Source organism: Rhinopithecus roxellana, chromosome 4 (genome assembly GCF_007565055.1).
Source record: "Rhinopithecus roxellana isolate Shanxi Qingling chromosome 4, ASM756505v1, whole genome shotgun sequence".
NCBI lineage: Eukaryota > Metazoa > Chordata > Mammalia > Primates > Cercopithecidae > Rhinopithecus > Rhinopithecus roxellana.
Window position 1 is genome coordinate 14,283,573 of NC_044552.1, and position 17,802 is coordinate 14,301,374.

The following is a 17,802-nucleotide window of genomic DNA, read 5'->3' on the forward strand; positions in this document are numbered from 1 at the left end:
GGCAATTGAACTCTCTTGCTTGTAGGGGAGATCACAGCTTCATAGACAGATGACTGTTTTCCCTTGGGTTATAGAGGTCCTTGTTGGGCAACAAAGAGTTAAACACAAATCTATTTCTCGCCAGTAGCTGTCACACCTAATAGATTGGGATGAGATACCACTGCATTAGTGTGCGAATTTCCCCAGATGAAGGCAGCAGCAAAGCCCTTTGGAACAAGCCACAGAAGGACAGAAACAAACTAATCAAGGAATGTACAGCTTCATACAAGATCCAGGGGCTTCTGACATGGGAGGAACACAAAGTTTTTAACTAACCAAGGATGCAAACATTACCCCAGCAAGAAATGGTTCGAAGTACCTTGGAGTGCATTTTGCGGTTGCTGTTACTGCTGCTGCTGTTTTGTATAATTGGGAAGGGAAAGAGAATAATTAGAGGTGAGATTTTCAGGCACAGAATGACCTAGTATTTATTGACTTTCCACTCTGAGGTAGGCACTGTGAGAGGCCCTTCCACCTTGATTATTTCATTGCATTTGTCATAATAACCGTGCATGGCAGAAATATTTATGCTTTTTGTCCAATGTGGATGCTGAGGCCCATATAGAACCCAGAAAGCTCTGGGACCTGGCATAGACCAGGTGCTCAGGAACGAGAGATTGGCGGAGACTTGCCCAGGGTCGCAAATCTAGAGGAGAGATTCAAATGCAGATCCTAAAACTCCAGACCACCCCTCTTTGCTCTCTCCCTACCTGCTTGCTCAGTGCAGGAGACTGGGAGGGCCCTGAGCCAGGATGGGTTTAGACTCATGCAAGAAAATTCCTTGGGGGAAAAATGTTTTTTCCACAAGAATCTGCTCTCAAATAGCAGCCACACTTCTCCATACAGCCCAGAGACAGCTCCTTCTAACATTCAAGCTAGTTTTAGGTCTTTGGAGGAGAGATTCAAAGATTCTAAATTAAAAAAAAAAAAAAATTAGACCGCCAGAACAGTAGAATATGATTCACGTTTGTTATGAATTACAATTGGGTCTTTATCATGCAGCAGGGGGTCCTCAATGGTGCTTCCATCCTTTCTGAAATTGATCTTATTGGATAGCAATGACCAAAAGGGAAAACAAAAGCAAATAGTCATGCATGTTTGGAAGATTTGGGACTGAGACCCGCAAGTGTGGTGGGAAGGTTCACTGCTCTCGGAAATGTAATTGCTGAATGGAAACAGGCATAGAAATCTGGATTCCAACCAGACTTGAGCTCCATGCTAGCATATCAAACTGCCTGCTGGAATCACTATGCAGATGTCCCAAAGGCAGATAAAACTCAACATGCCTAAAAGCAAATGAATTGTTTGATGCTGCACCAGGCTCACCACCACAAAAGGGGAAATCACCTGCATTCTCTACTTTGGTTGGTGACATCAACATCCCCCTAAGCCTCTCAGACTAGACACTTGGGATTCTCCCTAGGTTTTCCCTCTTCCTTATTCCTCCTGCCAATGTGCTGTTCAGTTCTCCTCTTCCCACCATCACTGTCCCTTTGTGCCTATCTTCTACCTGTCTTTATTCATCAACCCTTAACCAGTCTCTCTGATAGCAATCTCACTCTCCTCTACCCATCACTGGTTTCAGAGATTTTTCTAAAATCTAAATTTGACCTTGGCACTCCCTGCTTACCACCTTCAATTACCCACTAGCATTGATGGTTTTAAAGCTGAAAATCTTTAGCATTTTATGAAAAACACATAATTTTCAGAGATGAATGCATTGTGCCTGCCTCCGAAGTACATGCAGTCTTGTTAAATAAGCACCATTGTGATGGTTCATTTTACATGTCAACTTGGCAAGGTCATGTGTGTTCATTTGCTATGGCTGCCACAGAAAATATCACAGACTGTTGGTGGCTTAAACAACAGAAATTTATTTTCTCACAGTCCTGGAGCTGGAAATCCAAGATCAAGGTGCTGGCAGGGCTGGTGTTTCCAAAGGCCTCTCTCCTGGGCTTGCCACCTTCTTGCTTCCCCTTCCACCACATGGTCGTCCTTTTGTGCACATGCATCCCAGCGCCCCTCTGTGTGCACTCATCTTCTTTTCTTATAGGGACACAAGTCAGCTTGGATTTGGGCCCACCTCAAAAGCCTCGTTTTAATTTAATTCTTTTGTTTTTTTGCTTTGTTTTGTTTTGAAACGGAGTCTCACTCTGTTGCCAGGCTGGAGTACAGTGGAGCGATCTCAGCTCACTGCAACCTCTACCTCCCCAGTTCAAGTGATTCTCCTGCCTCAGCCTCCAAGGGATTTCAGGCGCGCACCACCACGCCCGGCTAATTTTTTGTATCTTTTAGTAGAGACAGGGTTTCACCATGTTGGCCAGGATGGTCTCGATCTCTTGACCTCGTGATCTGCCCACCTCAGCCTTCCAAAGTGCTGGGATTACAGGCGTGAGCCACCGCACCCGGCCCACTTAATTCCTCTTTTACAACCCTATCTCCAAATGCAGTCATATTCTCAGTTATCAGGGGTTCAGACTTCAACTTGTGAATTTGGGGAAGACAAAACTTAGTCCATAACAGCCATGGCAACCAGATTTTGCTCAATCACTAATCTACATGTTGCTGTGAAGACTTTTTTTGTATGTGATTAACATTTTAATCAGTAAACTCTGAGTAAAGCAGATGACCCTTCATACTGTGGGTGGTTCTCATTCAATCAGTAAAAGGCTTTACGAGAAAAGACTGAGGTCCCCTGAAGAAGTGGGAATTCTGCCCCCAAATTGCCTTCAGACTTGAGCTGCAACATCAGCTCTTTTCTGGGTCTGCAGATTTTGAACTCGCCAGTCCCACAATCACATGAGCCACTTTCTTAACACACACACACCCTCTGTGTGTGTGTGTGTGTGTGTACATAGCATATACATAACACATACATACGTAAACATATGTATTTCCTGTTGGTCCTGCTTCTTTGGCTAGCCTTGACTAACAGAACCATCAGACCCAGGCTCCTCCATCCTGCGGCTCCACAATACATAATGTGTTACCTCTGGGTCAGAGCTGGCTGCTTGAGCCCCATACATGGTGGCTCCATTCCAGACAGCTGGAGAGAGGAAGGGACCTAAAAAGAAACATTCCCTTATTTTAGGGACAGTTCCTGGAAGTAGAACATGACCATCCCATTGGCCTGAACTTAGTCACATCTAGTTGCAAGGGAATTGGGAACATAGTCTTGATTCCAGAAGCCATGCACCCAGCTAAAAATCAAGAGGTTTTATATCATGGTAGAATGGACATGGCGCTGCACCAGGAGACGGTATCTGCTACAAATACCAAATGAAGGGCGCTGACAACGAACATTTTAGAAGTTAAAATGCGGGAGATTAATGCGGGCAGGGGCCGACAGAGAAGGCTGCAGAGTGCAAGGGGACCGGGGCTGACTTTGAAAGAAGGGCTACTCCGTCCAAGTACAAGAACACGTGAGCACCCTTGCCCCAGAGTGAGCATCAACACCGTGATCACGGTTATTACCTGGGAGGTCTCCTGCCCAGGATCCAGGCAGTGAGGCTGCCCTGGAGGCAGGCTCGCTCCGCTACAGGCGCGTGGGCAGCAACGGCCAAGCCGAGGATGGCAGGGCCGGCGGGCGACCAGGCCTCCGGCCAAGGGCACGCGACACCCCCCACCCCCCGCGCTTCCCGGGCACTCCCCCAAAGCCTGGGAGGCGTGGGCACCTGCGCGGGGCGGTGCCGGGGAAACGCAGTCATCGCCTCAGGGCACGCCAGCCAATGGGCGGCCTCACCGATGCGGTCATGCCCCAACGCGGCGTTTCATTGGCCAGCTCTCTTTCAGGTTCCAACTATTTATTAGATTTTTTTTTTTTTTTTTAAGAAATTGCAAATAGGCCTAAACAAAATCCAGAGGAGAGGGAAGGGATGCCTGAGCACAGATGGGTGGGAGAAGACGCCCCGAGGGGCAGCGTTGGCACGAGAAGCCCTGTCTGCGAGCCCCGAGGCGGAGGTGACTCCCCAAGCCCTGTGCAGACAGGAGAGCCCGCCCCTCCCTCTCCCGCACCTGCTGAACTTTGGGGTCAGCAGAGGAATGTCCCCCCGCTGTTAATGTTTTGTTTTTACTGTTTTACAATCCACATTTCGTGCCGCAGGGTCGCTCAGAGTCCTCACACACCAGAGTGTACTGTGAAGCTACAACAGGGACAGGGAGGTTTGTAGGAAGCGGCATTTCCCAAAAGCCAAGCTCTGAACCTTTTATTCCCAGAGCACATCACAGGTCCAGGGTTCCACAGAACACACCCTAGAAAAACGCTCCTGTGGAGGGTCCGTCCCGCCAGGATCCCCGGCTGGTCAGGAACACTCCGAGGGCCTCCTTACTCAGGCTGTTCTCCCTCCCACACATGCACCTGGGGAGACAGGCTCTAGTTAGTTAGAACATAGCAAGGTATGAGCAGCAGCCCCTTGTCACCTTAGGCTCCAACTGAGGGTGGGAGGTGGGAGGTGGGGTTGGGAGGTTTGGTGATGGGAAACCTGGCTCTACCTCCCTTCTTCCCGTTTGCACCACAGAGCTGGATCCCAGGTGGCCAGATCCCCTGTAACCGACAATGATTGAGGACCTTCTCAGTGCCGGCTCCTTCTCAGCGCCAGCTCCTTTGGTGCTGGAGACAGATTCTGCCCTGAAGGTGCTCCCTGGAAGGACTAAGAAACAGAGAAATGGCCGGGCGCGGTGGCTCAAGCCTGTAATCCCAGCACTTTGGGAGGCCGAGGCGGGCGGATCACAAGGTCAGGAGGTCGAGACCATCCTGGCTAACACAGTGAAACCCCGTCTCCACTTAAAAAAAAAAAAAAAAAATACAAAAAATTAGCCGGGCGAGATGGCGGGCGCCTGTAGTCCCAGCTACTCGGGAGGCTGAGGCAGGAGAATGGCGTGGACCCGGGAGGCGGAGCTTGCAGTGAGCTGAGATCCGGCCACTGCACTCCAGCCTGGGCGACAGAGCGAGACTCCGTCTCAAAAAAAAAAAAAAAAAGAAAGAAACAGAGAAATAAGCAGGTCATTGCAATACAGTGTGCTGGGTACGAGAGTCGGGGTAATGTCAGATGTAAGAGTGACTCAAAAGAAGGGAATGGTCTTGTCTGGGGGAGGTGGGCAAGCAGCAGGAGCTGTGGCAGAAGGGGATCAGAGAGCATAAAGTCAAAGGTCTGTGTTCGAGATTGTCAAATGAAAGCCACGCACAGTCCAGGGGCTTCAGGAATGTTCTCATCTCAGGGAATAGGGTCTGGAATCTGGGAATCAGGCTGTTGTTCTCCTGGGACAAGAGCGAGCCTGGGAGTACAATGAATCCCCAGTGCTTCTGGAGAGGCTTGGGAATCCTGCGCTCCTGCAGGCCCTCCCTGGTATTAATACTGCAGCTCCCAGATTCTGCTTGAAACCATAGAGAGAGCTTTGGTCAGAGGCCAGCAAGCCCCTCAGCCCCAAGCAGGGGTAGGCAAAATGCATGGTGGTGACCCAGGAGCCTGGGGTGTCAGTGGTGTGGCAGTGTCTTTGCAGTGGTGGCACAGGGCTGAAGTGTTAAGAGGCTGGGAACAAGATGGAGCAGACAAGGTGAAAGGGGATGAGACAGGAGGAAAAGAGAGAGAAGGAGAGGGCAGTTTGTTGCAGTCCCAGTGCCCTGGGGATCAGTAATTTTGCATCCTGGCCCTAGCCTCACTTATTACTGCCTGTGTGATGTTGGGCCAGCTCCCTTAGCTATCAAATGAGCTGCAGAGAGACGCTATGATCTCTACAGCCCCCTCCTCCTCAAGTGGCAGGAGCATTCTCTTTTCTGGAAGGTCCCTTACCAACTGCAGTGGCTACCACTGTGAAGAGCAATGAGCAGGTGGGTGCAGATGGCAGTGGTACTGATGGGAGGGTGGGGGTGCTGGCACCCCAGAATAGCTCAAAAGTGGTGCAGGCTGAAGCCCTCCCTCCCTCCTTCCTTCCTTCCACCTCCTGCCTGTTGAGCCCCCCAGGACCCAGCAACTAATGTAATCGTCTCCTCCAATGCCCCATAATGGCCCTGCAGCAGTTTCTGCAGGCTCCGCCTCTCTCTGCTGGCAGAGGCTGCGAGTTCAGAGGAAAATGAGCTCCCTGCTCTCGGGAAGGTGAAGTCGGGCTCCCTCAGCCTAGAACAGCCGCAGGACTGTAACTCCCTCTGGACAAGGGGCCTGTGCAGCACACCCCACCAGATACCTTTCCCCACAGAACCTACACAGAAGCACAAGGCCCTTTGCTCCTGATTTGATAAGGTGTCCTCTCTTGTGGTTGTTTTCAGACTGTGTTGAGCTAAGAACGCTTTCTTTAAATGAAAGATGTTATGGAAGCCTAAACAACACATTATTCAATAACGATTTCTTGAAATAAGGGTGTGTCAAGTGCAGTGTTGAGAACTGGGTACACGGTGGTGGCCCAAATAAACTTGATCTCTGCCTTCATAGACCTCGGTTTAGTAGGCAAATCCAACCACAGATGAGTAAATATTTACTAACTCTTCATTGTGATTAGTGTCATGAAGGAAAAAAATGTGGGATGGCCTTTAGGTTGCATTATTATGAACGACTTCCGGGTCAGGAAGGGATGCTGCTGCATCCAGCAGTACCTATCAGTGTGAAATCTGGGGCCGGGACCAGGTCAAAGCTTTGGATGACTGATGACACTGAGGAGGAATAAGTTATAAGTTTTTTCTTTTGTTGAGTTTGGTGATGCTCTTGTATGGAGTTTAGCATCTTCACATGGTTGATGTATTTAGATTGTATGTAAAGCTCTGTGCCTTCTGCTTGTTGTTGAAATGCAGCCTGGTTTCCTTCTGGTCTCTTGGGGTGTGGGTGGGAGCTGAGGAGGAATAGGCAGCCTCTACACGCAGGTGGGACAGTGAGCTCCTGCCTGGTGGTCTGTGCTCGCCTTCCCCACAATGCAAGCCAAGGCATCAGCTCCCACCCACACCCCAAGAGATCAGAAGGAAACCAGGCTGCATTTCAACAACAAGCAGAAAGCACAGAGCTTTACATACAATCTAAATACATCAACCATGTGAAGATGCTAAACTCCATACAAGAGCATTACCAAACTCAACAAAAGAAAAAACTTATAACTGAGGAAACCGAGCTAATAGTCTAATCAGAACAGAAACTTAAAATCTGTATACTTAGTATCTTGGAGAGATGTGGGCGGGTATCTATATATCAAATGAGAGAAGATTATTACAAATCAAGAGCTAACAATTATGAAAAGAAATGGGGAAATTCCCGGGAGTGAAAAATATCAGTATTCAAACATCTTTCTGGCTATAGTGAGGAGAACGAATTGCAAGGAGGTAAGACACATTTTAGCTGGGTAAGAGATGATGTGGCTTTGGCCAGGGTGGAGGCAGAGGAAAGGGAGAAGAGTAGATGGATTCAAAATACAGTTTGAATGAAGAGTCGGCAGCACTTGCTGACCTCTACAGCATCTGAGTGTGAGGATGAAGGAGAGGGGGCCCTCTGGGATGATGTCTGGAATGAACTCAGAGCTGCCCGGGTTAGAGATGCTCAGGAATTACAACGCATGGCCCCCTGCAGAGACTGCAAAGGCTTCTTTACCCCTCTCCCTGCATCAAAATGAGGTAGCCCTGCCATCATACAATCCTCAAACTGCACCCTTGAGTCTTTCTCCTCTTCCTATCCTTATCAGACACCCAGAGGGCTTGAAAGAAAAGCCAAGCTGCATCCAGCACTGAAGGACCACTCTATTTATTCTTCCCTGATGTCTTCAGGGAGAGTGTGGTTGGTGAGGGAGGGAAGTGTGACTATTACAAGTTGGGTTCCCTGGAAAGCAGACCCTAAGATGGAGTTTTTTGTGCAGAATGCCGATCAAGGGGTCAACACCTGTGTAAGGAGGAGGAAGCAGTATGCTGAAACAGAAATTGAGCCAAGGTCAAAGACAGCCTTGGTCAGTCCCACGGGGGCAGGGCTTGGGAGATCAAATGGCCCTTCAGAGTTGTTTTAAGGTGGTCTGAGATGGCCAGATCTTTATGTGTCCACATTGATCAGTTATTAGATTTGGGCCCCATGGGCATAGGTGTGACATCAGTAAGGCTGCTCTCTGCAGCCCAGGCAACCTCTGTGTGCTAGCAGCACTCTGCACCATGGGGACTACAAGTCCTTATTGAGGGGGATCTAGGTGGCACTTTACGGTGTTCACCATAGTGCCCAATGCCAAGGTAGTCTCTCAAGTGGCTTGACGTACAGCCTTGTACATGCCACGCTGTACCTTGTATGTACCTGCTCTGAAGTCATTCCTGAACATTATCTCCAACCTTTGGGGGAAATCAGAAGTTCAGAAGCAAGGACAGACTTAATTAAAACCAAAGAGATCGTATATTAAGGTAGAAGAGTAAGGAATGCCTTCATATTAATACATAGTCAGCATAAAGCTGAAAACACCTCACCTGTGGCAGACTGCATCATCTAAGAAGAATGTCTGGAAATTTATGTTATGCAGTTCAGATTCTACCAGTTCACAACATAAATATCCTGTTGAGAAAAGCAAGTCTCACTCAATTGATAAATATAATCCTCTCTACTGCTTTTATTTCAGTTTTGAGATGACCTGGCTGGCAGTGGGCTGAACCAGTCTCTCAGAACCCTCTGAAGCACTGGATGCACGCTGATGAGCTGGCATAAATGTCTTTGAGTCCCCACACTGCTCAGGGACTGCGTATCATACCAAAGTCTGCCTGTGTGATCTTTTAATTTGTGAATGTGAAAACTGAGGTGGGAAGCAAATACTGATGTTCTCAAAGACCCGTCTTGGCTATTCCGTTCAAACAGGGTCCAGAATCTTCAAAATTCTGCTTCTTCAGCTTACCTCCTGTCTCAGGCTGCTTCCCCAGAAGCATCCTAGAGATGAGGATTTGTGAGAAAGTGATGTATTGGGCAGCGTCCCCTGCAGGGAAGTGAGGACGCAAGACAGTGAGAAGGAAACCAAGCAAAGGTGCAATGTCAAGCAAGGTCCCATGCTTGCAGGGTGTCTGGCTTCTCCCACAGAGGAGGACTGGAGACCGAGAGCCCCTCCCTCCATTGGTCAAGGGCCATCTCAGAGGGATGCATGTTTCTAGGTACCCCCCACTCTCTCTGTACACAGGAAAAGCAGACTCCAGAAGCATGAGGGCAGCCCTCTCACAAAGAAGCATGGGTTCTGGATACCGGGAGTAAAAGCAAACTCAGAGCCAAGGGGCATGAAAATGGGAAAGGGACCCAAGGAAATAGAGTAGTGCATCCACCATGAGTAAGTCCCACAGTCACTGAGTCAGCACCTGCTGTGTCCAACACCATGCTAAGTATCATGGAGAAGAGAGAAGTTACTAGACTTCCCTCCTGTCATCCTTAACGGTCTATTTTCTCTTCCCTAGACACCTCAAACTGAGATTTAAGGTACATAAGCTCCCAGAAATGGCTTCCTGGAATGATGGCCATGAACGTCCATGAACTGTTAGGGTCCATAGTTACATCTGAAAAATGACAGCTGTCTCAGTACACGGTATTAGTTACAATAACAGCAACAGCCAAAATAATAATGTGGCAGAGACTAGCTTGATGCTCATCACATCTCTACCTGGGCACATAGCAAAGGTTTTTATTCCAGCTCCCACCCTGCATCTCGGGTCCTAGTTCTCAACAATGAAATTCTTCCAAGCCAAGTTAAGCAGCCACAACTTTCCAACAAAAACTTAAAGATCCTGTGTTGAAGACAGTGGCAACTTAAAAATGCAAAGGCAGTATCTTTGAGTCCTCAGGTCACCAGAAAGCCACCCAGTCAGGACCATTGACACTAGACTCTGTGTTAGTAAGAAACAAACTTGTGTTAAGCCATCATGATTTTAAAGCTGTTAGCAGTTAGTTTGCTCTAACAGGATGAGCACTAATAAACACAGTGGTAACAACCTGCTGGGTAGTATCATTATTCTCACTTTGTTGGTGAGGAACTTGAGGCTCAAAATGGTCAGAAAGCTAGCAGATGGCAGAGCTGGTATTTAAAGTCTATTTTTTAATCCCTATCCTGCGCTCCTTGGTCATGTAAACCTTGTGTGAATATATTTGATGCTTTAATGGAGCAAAGAGGAGAATATTAAAATATCGGGTTTCTTGGGTAGGATATGGAGTGAGGAGGAAGAACACAAAAGAGAAAGGCCCCACATGTCAGAAACCAAGCTTTGGGCACTCCACAATTTTGCTAAAGACTTCCCTGCCTGCTCACATCTGGTCTGTTCTCCAGTATCCTCACTGTATTAAAGTTGTTTCTTTGTCACATTTTGCTCATTTTTCTGGTGTGATTCTATCAACTACTTGCTACCAAGGAGAAGAAATGAGATGAACAAAGGGGTATCCCCCAAATCCCCAAGGCTGTGCCCCTCAAGTTCAAGAAGAGAAAGCAGAGAGCTCTTGTTTAATATGGATGTGTTAGTTGCCATCCCCTCTGCCATCCCCCCATTTCCTTGTTAGTAGAACTCTGATTTTGCTCATCTTATTGCAAGTTACCAAGTCCTTTAGGGAAGGCTAGGCTGCCCTCTTACCCAGCACTGAGAGTTCATGGTTGAAGCCAGATAGGACAGAGTGATTTCCCCTGCCAACCAATTGGTTCAGGCATGAGATGCAATTTGGGCCAATGGAGCTGAAAGTGAAATCTGCTGATGGGGCTTCTGGGAAGGTTTTTCTTGCAAAAAAAACAACAATAAAAACAAAAAAGCAAAACAAAAGAAACAAAAGCCACAAGATAAGAATGTTTGCTTTTCTGCCTTTGGACTTGGGCTCTGTGTGTTGTTCCTGAAACCAAAGCATCTTGGGTCCATTAAGAAAGAAGTCTATGAGGATAAGCCAAAACACTGGGGATGGCAGAGTAGAAAAGTAGAAATAACCTGGATCTAAGACACTGGCAAGCTGGTGAATGAATCAACCCTGGAATGGCCATTCCCCCAGACTTCTTCTTATGTGAGATAACAAACCATCTAATTGTTCCAATTGTGATGAATTAGGGTTTCTATTACTTGCAGCCCAATGCTTTCCAAATGACTCAACTGGTAGTTTGTTCTATGTTCTTTGAGAAGAGCAGAGAAAGGGTTTCTGACTACCACAACCCCTTTCTTAGTGACTCAGTCAGCTTTCTAAGTAGATTCTTAGCTTATACCCACCACTCTGATATGTAATTACCTCTTTCCCACTTCTCTTATTCATGATTCCACTAATCTTAAACCCCACATGTTAGAGAGAGTCTGCTGAATTCCAGCATAACAAATTCTTGCATTTACCCTCCTCCCCTCATTGGCCATCTGCCTATTCTTATGGTTGTAAGCAGGAGAAAGATGTTGAAAACCATGAGTCCTGACAGTGCTTAGTCAAGGGATGGGAAATATTTTCTTGGGTTTCCATATGTGAGTAATTGAAAGGAAAAAGGGGAAAAAGGCTCATTTTTACTAACATTAATTAATTCACACAAGGTCACATTTTACATCATTTTAATTAACTTTCATTGAATTCATGTTCAAAATGGGAGGCAAAAAAAATGTTCATTAATAGAAGTCATGAGGACCCTAGGAATAACAGAAAATTGGAATTTTTTTCCTTCTCCTCAGATGCATGGTGGGGTTTGTGAATTCCTGACTTTTCTCCCACATATCCCCTTCACGGATGATAAGAAGAAATAGACTTGAAGGCATTAACTCTTTCTGGAAGCCTTTCCCAATACTTCTCACCCCTGCCTATCTTCCTCAGTCACTGGTTAGGTCCCCCATCCCTGTTAACTCCCTGAAAACTTCCATCTCACAGCCACTACATTATCTTGAAATTAACTATTTACTTTTTCATTTCCCCCACAATACTGTGAGCTCCCTGCGGGGAAGACCTTGTGCTATTTATTTATCTTCTAGCATGATACCTAGCATATATTAGGTGCTTGAATTTATTGAATGAATGAAAGCCAAGGAAACTTTTCCTTGGTTTCATTTTAATTTCACTGAGGATAATTATGTTTATGTTGCTATATTACATTGTATAAAATGGAAATTAAAAGGGGAAATTCCTTTGATAATAGCACCAAAGAGCTGCATATGGCAGGGTAGGTGACTGAACACAGCTGGTGGCTGGGCCACTGTCTGAAATGTGGACTTAGGATTTGAGGTTAGTCCTTGTGCCTCACCCCTAGGATAACAGAGGAGTCTTAAAGTATGCCTGGTGGTGCATCTACACTCTTTTGGGTGGCTTCCAGAGATACTTTTGTTACATGTTTTGGCTTTTACAACTGTCCCTAAATTAAACAAAGGCATTTTTCTTAGATGAGCTAACAATGAATCTCTAGATACTTGCTCATCTAACGTGTAAATCCCCCACCACTCATTTGTTATCTATCAGAAATTCCCTGTCAGATGAAATTTCACCCCACTAGTGCTTGTTGAGGACATTGATGTGAGCACATTGATATGAAACAAGCCCGATTGCGGAACTGTAAGTCCTTTTTTGGTTGACCATTTATCTCTTTCCTCATTGTCCACCAGTCACTTAATTCACTGTCCTCCTTGTTCCAACACACCATACGGAATGACCTTTCCCACCCCCCTTTGCCACACCAGCATGAAATAAACTGGAGGAAAAGTAGTAGTCTTCTCATCTTTGGAGAGGAAGCTTTGTATTCAGGAACATTTGAGGCTGATTTTCCCCATGCTTAGATTTACCTCACTGTTGAAATTTGTAAGTGTGTATACAGTGACCTGCTTCTAAGAAAACCCAGTATTTAGATTTCTAAATGTAGGCCCAAATGTTATTCATACCACAAAAAGTTCCCCAATTTCAAAGGAATTATCCTCCTAGAACTCTTACAAATCAACAAGAATAAGATTGATATCCAAACAGGAAAATGCACAAAATATTTAGATAAGCATTTTCTTTACAAGGTTAGAGGATCTAACCTTTAAATAGCCAATAAACATAGAATATGCTACATTTCATTATTCATCAGGAAAATGCAAGTTAAAGCCATAATCTAATACCAATAGACCCCATCATAATAGTTAAAACCGAAAATAGTAAGTGTCGTCAAGAATGTGGAGCAATTGGAACTCCTACACACTGCTGTCGAGTTGCCGAATTGCTACAACTGCTGTAGAAACCGATTTGACAATTTCTGTACAACTGAGTATGCACATAACCTTGACTCAAAGACTCCACTCTTAGGTATATGCCTAACAGAAATGCACATATACATTCACTGAAACGCATGTACTAGGATATACATAGCAGCACTATTTGTTATAGGATAAAACTGGTAGTTACATGAATGCTAATTAATAGTAGGATGGATATCAACAAATGGTGATATATTCACACAATGGAATATTTTACAGCAATGAACACAAATTTACAACTACATACAACAACATGAATGAAATTTGCAAACACCAAGTTAAGCCAAAGAAGATAGACACAAAAGAGTATAAACTGTATGAATCCTTTTAAACAAAGTAAAACCTGGCAAAATTAATCTATGTTCTTAGAAGCCATGATGGTGATTATCCTGAGGGGATAAATGACTGGAGGAAATGTAGAAGTTTAGTTTATGTTCTATCTCTTGATCTAAACTGGTTACACAGGTATGTTCAGCTGGTACACCTTTGGGCACGTGCATTATAGATCAACAAAAAGCATTTTTCAAAAAACATGTAATTCAATTTACAAAATGCTCATGCCATGTGGAACTTTCTAGAAACATATTTGCTGTCCAGAGCGAAATGTAGTACCTATGTTCAGATGGACTGGGTATTGTCCCTCCCACTATTTTCACTAGTTTGTTAATTCTGGAAGGACAGGGACTTGAGTTCAGTGTTAGGGAACAATTTGTATACGCATGACATTGGATCCTGCATTTTGGAGTGTTATTTCTAATTGCTCCATGACCACACACTCAAATTGAGAACCAGAGGACAGGGAACATTTTACATTTTCCTACATCTCCAAGACACCCCTTTCTCAATGTCTAACTGATCAAAGGATTCTTCAAAGGAACACAGCGCTGGGCTGGAGAGAAGGATTGCTTACTCCTCTAACTCAGTCATGGAGAAAGTTCTAAGGCAGGTTCCCTGTCCCTTATAAAGAGAGCATTTACTCCATCCTGGGAGCTCACGGGAAGCATCTCAGTTCACCCGCACACACTCTGTAACCTAGGCCCATTTTACTGAGGAGAAAATGGGGAGGCATTCCCCAAAGGGCCACATCCCTGGGAAGTGATGAGTCGGCACCAGGATGATGAGGAGCCAGCCAGCCTCCACTGGCACACATACTGCCCAGCATTTCCTGGAGAAGCCCTCCCCTGCGATTTTAGTGTTCATAAGTGGCTGCCTTTCTTCTGTACGTAACCACCTGGGCTGCGGCTGTCCTTGGCCAGCCACCAGTGGGTAGCTCTGATGCCCCCTCCTCCATCTTAGAGCCTGAGACAATCTATCAGGACTCACTTGCTGGTGGTGCTGGTTCTCCCTAGATCCTGGCAGAGCTCAAGACAACCTCACCGGACTCTGAATCCGCCTGCTCTTTCTCTGCCAGGAAAGAAGGGAAGCCCCTGGAGCTTTCTGGCTTTTCTGTGCCAGGTGGAGCCCAGAAGCTGCCCTGATCAGCATCTATGAGGATCTGCTCAGGGCATGCAGCCCCTGCAGACACTCTCGGGGCTGCCCTGGTTAAAGACCATGGCTGGCCTCCTGAATTTCCCCCAGGCAGCCTGATTGCAGGCTCCACATCACAGCCCAGCTGGTCACAGCTCTCCATCTATTGACCACACTCGCTTAGCACTGCAGACATAATGCTGCTCAGTCATATTCTGGGGAAGGCACAGTGCTACCCGGGGATGTGATTACAGCTCAGCTTGGTAAAATGAGCGGCTGGCCTCAAGCTCAGTTCAGCAGCCTTGTTTCTTCCAGGCCCGCTCAGCCCCACACCCAGGGGTAGCAAGCTTGTCCTGTACCCAGTGCTCTGCTGTTGTCATGGAAATCAGTAAGGACAGCCTCACAGGTGGTGTCTAAACTTGCATGTCATAGGTGAGGGTGGGAAGAACATGAGTCACTGTGCCCAGGGTCCCCAGTCCCCAGGCCCCAATGTTTAGCCAACCTCCAGTGACAAATTCCTGTACTCTCTGCTTCCCTGGGCCTGGGGAAGAGAAACTGCTGCACGATCTCAGCAAGAGTCGCAGAGTTTCAATTTGGCTAGAACCTTCCAGGTCATCTGGTTGGTTGGTGTACATTTATCAGTGAGGAAACAAGTCCAGAGAAGTTAAGTGACTTGTCCAAGGTCACACAGCTGTGTAAGTAGAAGTATGAAGGGAATTCAGGCTTCCTAGTTCAACAACCCCACACACACATGACATTTCAGGTTTCTGTGACGCCAAGGAATCCCTCTAAGCCATGGATGGAGGACTACAAGAATGTCTGCTGATCTCTTTCCACAGGGAAGGCTGGAGAGATCTATGAAAGGACCCTTCAAGGATGATGAATTCTAAAGGACAGAACACCCTCGGTGCTGGCAGAAGGTCACTTGCAGAAAAGTAGAGCAGAAACTCACCTTACCTGGGCAGCAGTAGCAGGGAGGCGAGGGGGCACTTTTCTAGTAGTGTCTTGAAGAGCTGCGCTGGTCGGTGGCGGACTACCATGGGTACAGGACGCCCAAGGTCCTTCCAGGGGAGGGATAGAAATTGCTGGCTTCTCCCAGCATCTCTGACAGCAGCAGTGGCGTTCAGCTCACCTTCTTGCTTTGCTCAATGTATCACTGGAACCTGAGAAAATCTGTCATCTCTCCTGGAAGCTTGGCACGTGGAGCAACTGAGAAGGTGACAGTAGGTGTCACATCTGTAAGGAGCCACCGTGCAGCCTCTGTGGATGCTTGCAGTACTCAGAGTGGTCACAGCAGGGTCACACGCTGGCTCATGTTCTTCTGGAGCTGGCATCCCATGTAGTTTCCTCCTGTCTTCCTATCAGTCCCAAGCAGGGCCCAGGTACCTGCTCCCCTCAACTTCAATTTTCTAGTCCCTTCACTGGGAAGATTCTCTTCAGGACAGAGCACAGGTTTCTCTTCAGCCACAGTGTCCGGCTAGTCCTAAAGCACATGGCACTTTGCGTCTGCGGAAGCAGGTCGGGTGCAGGGAAGGGCGTCGTATGAGGCTGGAGCAGAAAACAAAGGGACTCCGGGGAACACATGTGATTGGATGTCCTCAGGCTCAGCAAGTCTCCATTTGCTCTTCAGTGTTGTCCTTGCCTTTCTGCATCTCCCAGTAAAGCCCAGGCCCTTACCTGGCTTCACCTGCCCTCATCTGACTTCATCTGCCCTTACCTGCCTCACCTGCCCTCATTCAGTCTCACCTGACCTCACCTGCCTCACCTGCCCTCACCCAGTCTCATCTGTCCTCAATTGCCCTCACCTGCCTCACCTAGTCTCAACTGCCCTCACCTGCGTCACCTAGTCTCAACTGCCCTCACCTGCGTCACCTAGTCTCAACTGCCCTCACCTGCCCTCACCTGCGTCACCTAGTCTCACCTAGCCTCATTTGTCCTCACCTGCCCTCACCTAGTCTTACCTGCCTCACCTGCCCTCATTCAGTCTCACCTGACCTCACCTGCCCTCACCCAGTCTCATCTGTCCTCAATTGCCCTCACCTGCCCTCACCTAGTCTCAACTGCTCTCACCTGTCCTCACCTGCCCTCACCTAGTCTTACCTGCCTCACTTGCCCAGGGAGCTCCCAATCAATATCCAATCCCCCAGGTAGGACCCTGCATTATGCCCCCATTTTCCCTCCTCGCCCTCCCCGCCTCATCCTCATTCTCCAGGCATGTGCCCACTCTTGTGGACTTGCGAGGTAACTGGCTGGGTACATGGACCAGTACTCAATATCACGTACAGGTGAGAGCAGTGGCCCGTGACTCTGACAGCATGCCCATTCCCAGCACCTTCCAAAAGTGTCCATCCATCAGTGTTGCAACTCCTGGCCAGGCTCCTTGCCTCTGTGGACCTATTTCCATATGAGAGCTCTAGATCTTTTTCAACAAGAAAATCCATGCCCCACCCCACCCCAAAGACAGTGCTATGACTTTTAGAAGAAAATACTCTATTTGTGAGAGAGTCGAGGCTCTGAAGCCAGAATAGATCTGAGCCCTGGCTTTGCCTGCCCTTCACTGCCTGTCCTCTAACCCTTGGTTTTCTCATCTGTGTTATGGGGGTGAACATGATGTCAACCTCACGGTTTGTGTGAAGGACTAAGTGAAATCATACCTAGGAAGCAGTGGCCCTGAGCTAACCCAATAAATGGAACCAAATGTTTGCTTCTCGTCAAACCTGCGAGCAGGTAGGGCATGTTCTACCATCAAAGGGATAAGATGTGCAAATGGAAGCCCAAGGAGTGGCCTGTCTGGAGGCAGAGGGAGCTCAGGCCATACCAAGAAAGGAACAAGGACGCCTCCAGTCCCACCTCCTCAGCGTCCCCGTTTCTATTCTGTCAGCCTCGGTTCTTCTTTGGTAGGTTTGGAAGATGCAGAGAGGGAGGAGTTATCTTTATGGCTCACATAGACCTGGCTGCATGCACAAAGCCCAAAATAAAATCATTCCTCAGAGTTTGCCCTAGCCATCATTTTCTAGGTGAAGAAGTTAGGCCCAGTGACATGCCTGGGGTCACACAGGTACATAACAGCCTGTTCCCTCCATGCCCGACTCTGTGCCTGAGGTGCTGTCTGTTTTTTGATTCAGAGACCAGTGCTCTAGGTTGTTCTTGGTTCACTC

The 17,802-nt window shown here is 47.3% G+C and overlaps 1 long non-coding RNA gene across 1 annotated transcript in view; it reads right to left on the minus strand.

The window, feature by feature from the left end:
- Positions 1 to 17,802, minus strand: part of LOC104668591 — a 51,222-nt gene that overhangs the window by 25,658 nt on the left and 7,762 nt on the right. Inside the window, exon 3 of the long non-coding RNA XR_748845.2 lies at positions 8,453 to 8,537. This is a non-coding gene — a long non-coding RNA (uncharacterized LOC104668591). The remainder of the gene's footprint in view (positions 1 to 8,452; positions 8,538 to 17,802) is intronic.